Source organism: Amblyomma maculatum, chromosome 9, assembly GCF_055883805.1.
Source record: "Amblyomma maculatum isolate TAMU_Amacu chromosome 9, ASM5588380v1, whole genome shotgun sequence".
Taxonomy (NCBI): domain Eukaryota; kingdom Metazoa; phylum Arthropoda; class Arachnida; order Ixodida; family Ixodidae; genus Amblyomma; species Amblyomma maculatum.
This window is the reverse complement of record NC_139352.1, coordinates 81654459-81661750: the sequence shown is the minus strand read 5'-3', so window position 1 is coordinate 81661750 and position 7292 is coordinate 81654459.

Here is a 7292-nt window from a genome sequence, read left to right as displayed (position 1 = left end):
GAAGAATTTAACCATGAATTAACGATGATGAGCTCCTCGTCTGTCTACCAGGCGAGGGGCTCCTGGACCTTCCTCTACGAAGGCAAACCAGAGGCGACATAATATAAGAAACCTTGGGCATTACATGTCTTATGGGTAAACCTGCTAAAGGACATGATCGGTCCCTGATCGCACCGATATAAAGCAATTGATGCCGCAGAAACCATAAAACTTCCCAAAGTTTCTCATTACCACTTCCTTGACTGATGAGTCACTGTCAAACTTGTCCGCATTTGTCATTGCCAAAACCACCCAGAAATACGTTAGCCGACACTACAAATCCAAAAAACAAAGAACCGGAAACCTTCTCGAAATCTGCATCAAGGATCAAGCTACTAAGTTGCTATCCTTGCAAAATCTTGAACTGAATGGGAAGATGGCACCTCAACGCACCCTAAGCTACACAAAGAGCGTTATTTCCAAGCAACAATTGCTACAAAGCACTAATGGAGAACTGGAAGAACTAGCTGATCAAGGAGTAGTCGCTGCCCGCCCAATTACCATCAGGAGAAATAACACAAGATTCAAACAAAACATATTGACATTCAATAGCACAACTCTACAAAAATACATCCAAACTGCGTACCTTAATTACAAAGTCCGCCCTTACATACCGAACTCGATAAGATGTTTCAAGTGTCAGCGCTTCGGACACAACGCGTTAGCTTGCCGGGACACACACACTTATGTCACATATGGAAAAGACAAACATACCGACGAGAGATGCGAACATACATCAAAACGCATCAACTGCAGACATGGCGCATACTCTAGACAATGTCCAATACGGAAAACTGAAGAAGAAGCGATCCACTTGAAAACTCCCGAAAACCTGTCATACCTTGAGACAACAAAACATGTCTCCCTGCAACAGAAGCTAGGACACACACTCTGGCAACCACACTTAAATCAAAACCAATTGCTTTGTGCTGTATATATCTAGAACCACGCTATTTAGTTACGATCCATGATCTGGAAGAGAGTTTGAATGAACTTCCAGAGCCGTTCTCGGTAGCAGATTTTAACGCTCATTCATATTTCTGGGGAAGTGAGAAAACTGTCACTAGAGGGTAAGCCATTGAGGAGCTTATATCTAACAATAATCTTTGCTCACTGAACACATGTAGGCCTACCTACTGCTCACCGAGCTCAGGGAAAATGAATTGTTTAGATTTATCTCTAAGTTCACCCTCCATTTGTACTCATCTTAAATGGAATATTTTAGATAACCCTTAAGACAGCGACCACTTACCCGTGCTAATCAGCTCATATTCACCAAAATTAATCCCCACAAAACCACGCTGTTGGAAGCTGCATTTAATAGACTGGCCTTTCTTCCAAGAAAAAGCTAGCTTGGAAGAGGTTTTTTTCCGAGGACCTTAGTATCAATGGTCTAAATGAAATAACTGCTGCATGTCTCGTCACACCTCAGTCATATATAGTTGCAAGACAAAACAGGAACATTTCGTATACAAAAGAATGTAGACAAGCAAAAAAGGCTCAAAATAAGGCCTGGAGAATTTTTCGTAGACACCCTACGCGGGAGAACCTCCAAAACTTTAAAAAGGCTCGAGCCCAAGCAACGGCGCATCCGTCGCGATGCTGAAAAAGCTTCCTGCAGAGCTATGTATTCTCCATGAACAGTCCGGTCACATCAAAATAAATGTGGGAGCTAGTTGGAAAGCTAATCGACAGGTTCCCTCGTTCCCTCCTTTCAGAATCCCTTTCCTTGACAGCCTTTGGTAGACAGACAAGTATTCAGGAACAGGCAGATATATTGGGACAACATTTTCTGAAGTTTCTAGATTCGTAAAAGAAAACGTCCTACACAAACTATGATTTAAGTAAAAAAAGTATTTTAACACAACTCACTCAACCTTGTGTTTGTCGCATGATGACCTTAGATGCCTATGCACCATAAAAAAAAAAAAAACACAACACAAACATTTATCGTTTTCTGACACGCTTTATGTTAGTCTATGGCTGCATAGTATACGGTTCAGCAAGACAATCCTACTTGAAACGATTAGGTCCAGTTCATATTCTTGGTGTACGATTATCATCCGGTACATATAAAACATCCCCAATGAACCTGCCTTTATGTAGAGACCAATGAACCTGCCTTAAAATATCGTAGAACTGCACTAACTTGCACAAACGTCCTCAAAATCCGTTCGCAGCCTAAACATCTCTGTTATTGCGTAGTCACGAAATGTCTATCCCGAGTAATCTTCAACAACAAACCCCAGGCGATTAAACCACTGCTCTTACGGTTCGAGCAAAAAATATCAAGGGTTAGGTCAAATGAATGAAAGGCAAAGTATTGCCTCAACCCATACTGCCGTGATATAGTCTCCCCACAGTTAATGACCTCACGATAACACACTTTCGGAAAAATGCATACCACAGGAGCCTATACTACACGAATGCCTCACGCTGCAAGAAAAATAGAGATATTATATGGCATTTCACACTGATGGGTCAAAGACTGAAGCTAATGTCGCAAGTTCAATAATACAAGACAAAACTGAAATTGCTTAAAAAAAAAAAGGCAAATGAGAAAATCAGAAAGAGCATCGTTTATACAGACTCCCTGAGTGTACTCTCCGCTTTAAACCCAAAAACTGCTGTCAACTCCTCACTAGGAAGCATCATACGCAATATAGCAAAAGTCACGACAATGCGACATACCATAAAATTATACAATTCTGCTGGGTTCCCGGTCAAGTTGGAATCAACGGTGATGAGAGGGCAGATGCATGTGCCGCGCGATCCATAACGATAGAAATAACACGTAAGCATGCCACACAGATATTGCATTACGTCTGTGCGCTGCAAACTAAGAAGCAAATGGCAGGCTCCTTGGGAAAATGAAGCAAACAAAAAGCTTCGCTCCGTAAAGCGTGCTTCATATTAGGAAAATGGAAATCATGCCGCCATCAGGAACGTTCTATCGAAGTCATTTTATGCTGTCTACGCATAGGACAGCCGCATCACCCAGTTTAGTGCTGACAAAAAAAGAAAAAGACAAAACTGTTTGTGGAATGCGTGGCGATGAGCTCACATTTGATCACAATTTATTCTCACGCTTACATCTTGAAGCATTTAGGAAATATATCTTAATGTATTGTACAAAGAACACATTTCAGCATTGCTTTTGTGGGAAGAAGCACTCGGCGAGCTTTCTCCTGTTCGCACGTTTCTGGAGAAAACCAACGTTTTATATCAAATATAAGTATACGAAGCTAGCTAGAAAGCCTTAAATCCTCTCTAAAACTTAAAGAACAATTCTACAACTGATTTAGTTATCAAGCATACAGACAAAGGTGGCAGCATAGTGACTCTCCTAGTTGAAAATCTGCAAGTGACAGAAAATATAGAGGCATATCTAATCCATAAATTTAGAACATTGGAATCAGCAGGAATATATATCTCTAAAGAAACGTTAGAATCCCTTAAATATATTCCATCCGCACCGTAACTAGACGGGAAAACAATCTCATATAGCGTTAATTGTAGTTTTTTCACAGGGCGTGTACAATCTGTCCCCCCTCCGCAGTAGCATTAAGCTGTAGACGTTGCTCCAAATACGTTTCACTTCCTATTTTAGTTGGAACTTGAACTTTTTGTGGGTCATTGCCCTTTTATTATTTTCTTGCTTTGTCCTTCTTCCCCTCTTTGCAGAAAGCTTTTGAGAATTGTTCCCCTGTAGGTATAAGAACCCTTTGGAATGCCTGTTCCTCTTTAAGAAAGGTGTCTCTGCAGGTAACCTGCTTTAGGTGGTGACTGATCATCCACCCCGCATTGTTGTTTTTCCTGGTACTGCAGCGTTTATTTCTTTTCCAAGTCACAGGATCACCTTTTTCAGTCTTAGGAATACATACTGAAGAAACATTTTTATTCTTTTTTTTTTACCCCTTGACCTACCTACTATCTCTCTCTCTCTCTCTCTCTCTCTCTCTCTCTCTCTCTCTCTCTCTCTCTCTCTCTCTCCCCCCCCCTCCCAGCTTTTCTTCTTCGGAAGCAAAGGCGTATTTAAACCCCTGCCAGTGATGATCGCTCTGCCACGCCCACTTGTCGAAACGTTGGCTGGACCTGCGAACTGAGGCTTCCCCCTCTACCCTTGTTCTGTACTCTTTCATACCGTGTAAGCCATCTTCTCTCGTTCTACCCGTATCATAAGATCTAGGCCCTTAACAAATCATGTAACCTTGTGTTTGGTGCATTATAGCCGAAGTCGGTTATGCGCCATAAAGTCCATATAACTAATTAATTTACAAGCGTTGCCAGATTGGCCAGATTGAAGCCTAAGAAGAAATATAACGTTTACTCTTTGTACCGTCAAACGAATAACTGAGTGTACGCGAACTAACCATGGAAGGCAGATGCTTCGCCTTCCGGTTCCGTGTGTTTGTGACAAATACAGCAATGAAAACCACCTTTTTGGTCAAGTACTGTAAAGGCCAACTTCGTTCAAAAATCGGAGTGGCCATTGATATTCCTCCAGTTAACTCGGTCCTGTGATAGCTGTATCCACTTGACCCCAACAAATTTCTTAACCTCATCCGCCAAACTGACTTTCTGCCGCCCCCTGCTCCGCTTTCTTTCCCTTGGTATCGAATTTGTTACCCCTTTTGGACCATACATCTGTTATCCTCTGTTCGCACTACATGCCCTACCCATGCACACTTCTTGATTTCCACTAGAACGTCACTAACTCGAGTTATTTATCTGACCCACTCTGCACGATTCCTACCTTTTAACGTTACGCCTATTTTCTGTACCATAGCTCTCTTTGTTCTTAACCTAAGTAGAACCCCCTTTGTTAGCCTCCATGTTTCAGCCCCATAGGCGAGTACAGGTAAGATGCAACTGTTATATACTTTCCTCATGAGCGATACCGGTAAGCTGCTAGTCATAATCTGTGAGCGCTCGCCAAATTCGCTTCATCCCGGTCTTATTCTGCTAGTTATTTCCCTTTCATGGTCCGGATCTGCGGTTACTACCTGTCCTAAGTATACATATTCGCCTAGCAATTCCAGTGCTTCGCTACCTGTTGTAAGCTGCGGTTCCTTCCTGAGGCTGTTGAACATTACATATCGCCTTCTGCAGATGGAGTTTTAGCCCAGCCTTTCTGCCTTTTTTTTTTTTTTTTTTACCAATCATCCTTTGCCCTGTGCAACTTCGCGAGGCAATATGTCATCCGAATCGCAGTTTAGTTTTGTATTCTCCATCAACGCTTATACTATAACTGTTTTCATTCCAGGTCTGTGAATACTTCATCTAACGTAGATGATAACGCATATTAAGATAATGTTAGATTCCGGTACTGTCGATGTCACCAGACATTGCGTACACAGGGTTGCCGTTGACGCAGTTTTCCCCACCTCCACCACGAGCGTCCACATCATCGCCGCGCGCTAGTTTTTGGTCGTAATTTGTATTTTGGCCGTTTACTGTGCTACTCTGATCTTTGTATCCCTGAGAATGCAGGACTTGTTCACTTTACGCAAACAAAAAAAAGATAAGTCAATATTTCTAACATAAATGTACTGTACCGTTCTTGGAGTTGAACACTTGAATTTGAACTTTTTTGCGAATAAAAATGCCAACTAATCATGAGATTACAACTAAAGTAATTGTTCAAGGCAAGAACAGTGTCTTATTTATGTCGGGCTTTTACTAAGTCACGAACGAAAACAATGATTTACTTCCGAAGGCCGGGACCTGGCCTTCGTTTCCGTGACGAAAGCAGAGTCCCGGCCGAAACGTCGGAAATAAATCACAGTTTTCGTTTGTGCGCCCTTGCCTCTTCATATACATATTTCTGGAGTAATTTTATTTTTTATTTCAACCTGCTGTCAGCGTCGGCGTGGTTATTACAGGAGTAGGTTATTGCATTAGATTGGAATACATTGTAAAAGTATGGGAAACGTTGCATGGAGACATTGCCAGAAATAACCAAAACGAAAGACTGGATTTTCAGCAAGTTTAGCAAAACTGTCAAAAGATGCATGTGCAGTAATAGACGGATGCAATTCATCCCATTCTTGTATAGATTATGAAACATAGGAGTAGTCAAATTCGTCTGGTCTGTTCGAGAGTATCTGTCGTGTCGGGCGAGTACATTTGAGTTTAATAAATAGAAGATGCCGCCGTTGCTTCCGAAATTCAACGAGGGTTAACCAGAGCTATATACCACATCTAATTTTATTGCATTGATTTTCCTTCCTTATCTTCCAAGATTACAAAGTACCGATACTAATGTCCCTAAGATTGGTTTTGGTTTGGTTTTGTGGGGTTTAACGTCCCAAAGCGACTCAGGCTATGAGAGAAGCCGTAGTGGAGGACTGCGGAAATTTCGACCACCTGGGGTACTTTAGCGTAAACTGATATCGCACATACAGCACACGGGCGCCTTGGTTTTCGTCTCCATCGAAAAGCTGCCGCTGAGGCCCGGATTCGATCCCGCATCCTTGGGAACAGTATTCGAGCGCCGTTAACCACTGCGCCACCCCGACGAGGTCTAATGTCCCTAAGAGGCACATGCACTATGAGGGATGTAGTAGTAGTAGGCTCCGTATTAATTTACTCCACTGTGCTTTTTAATATGTGTCAACAGTTCGCACTTATACTGCATATTTATGCTACTGCTCCCTTGTGCGTATGTCAGTAATAATCTGACTAGCACCAAGCAGTTCCCTTATTCAACAGCAAGCTGCATTGTATGATAAGTGATCTTTCTGTCTAATAGCCCTTCCGAGCCAGCCAGCCCATTCCAGCCCAGCAGGCCTGTCGATACCGCCAACCCCGCCGAGCTCTCCGAGCCCACCAGACGTCCGCCACCAGGGCCACCATCCAGACGCAGTCAGAAGCCCGGTACCATAATTACTCAGCAACCATGACGACCGTAAGTTCATTTTTCTTTTTTTTTTTTTGCATTGATTTTTCTTCCCTTGCCAAATTTCAGAGTATAGGTATGTCCCAAGAGGTACATGCACTATGATGGATGCAGTGGAGTGGGCTCCGGATTAATTTACTCCACTGTGTTTTTAACATGTGTCAAAAGTTGGCACTTACATTACATATTTGTGTCACTGCTCCCTTGTGCGAATGTCAGTAATAATATCGCGTAGCAGCAAACAGTTCCCTTATTTAACAGCACGCTGCATTATATGATAAGCTCTGTTTCTCCTTTTATAGTCCCTCAGAGCCAGCCAGCCCCTTTGAGCCCACCAGACCCGTCGAGCCCA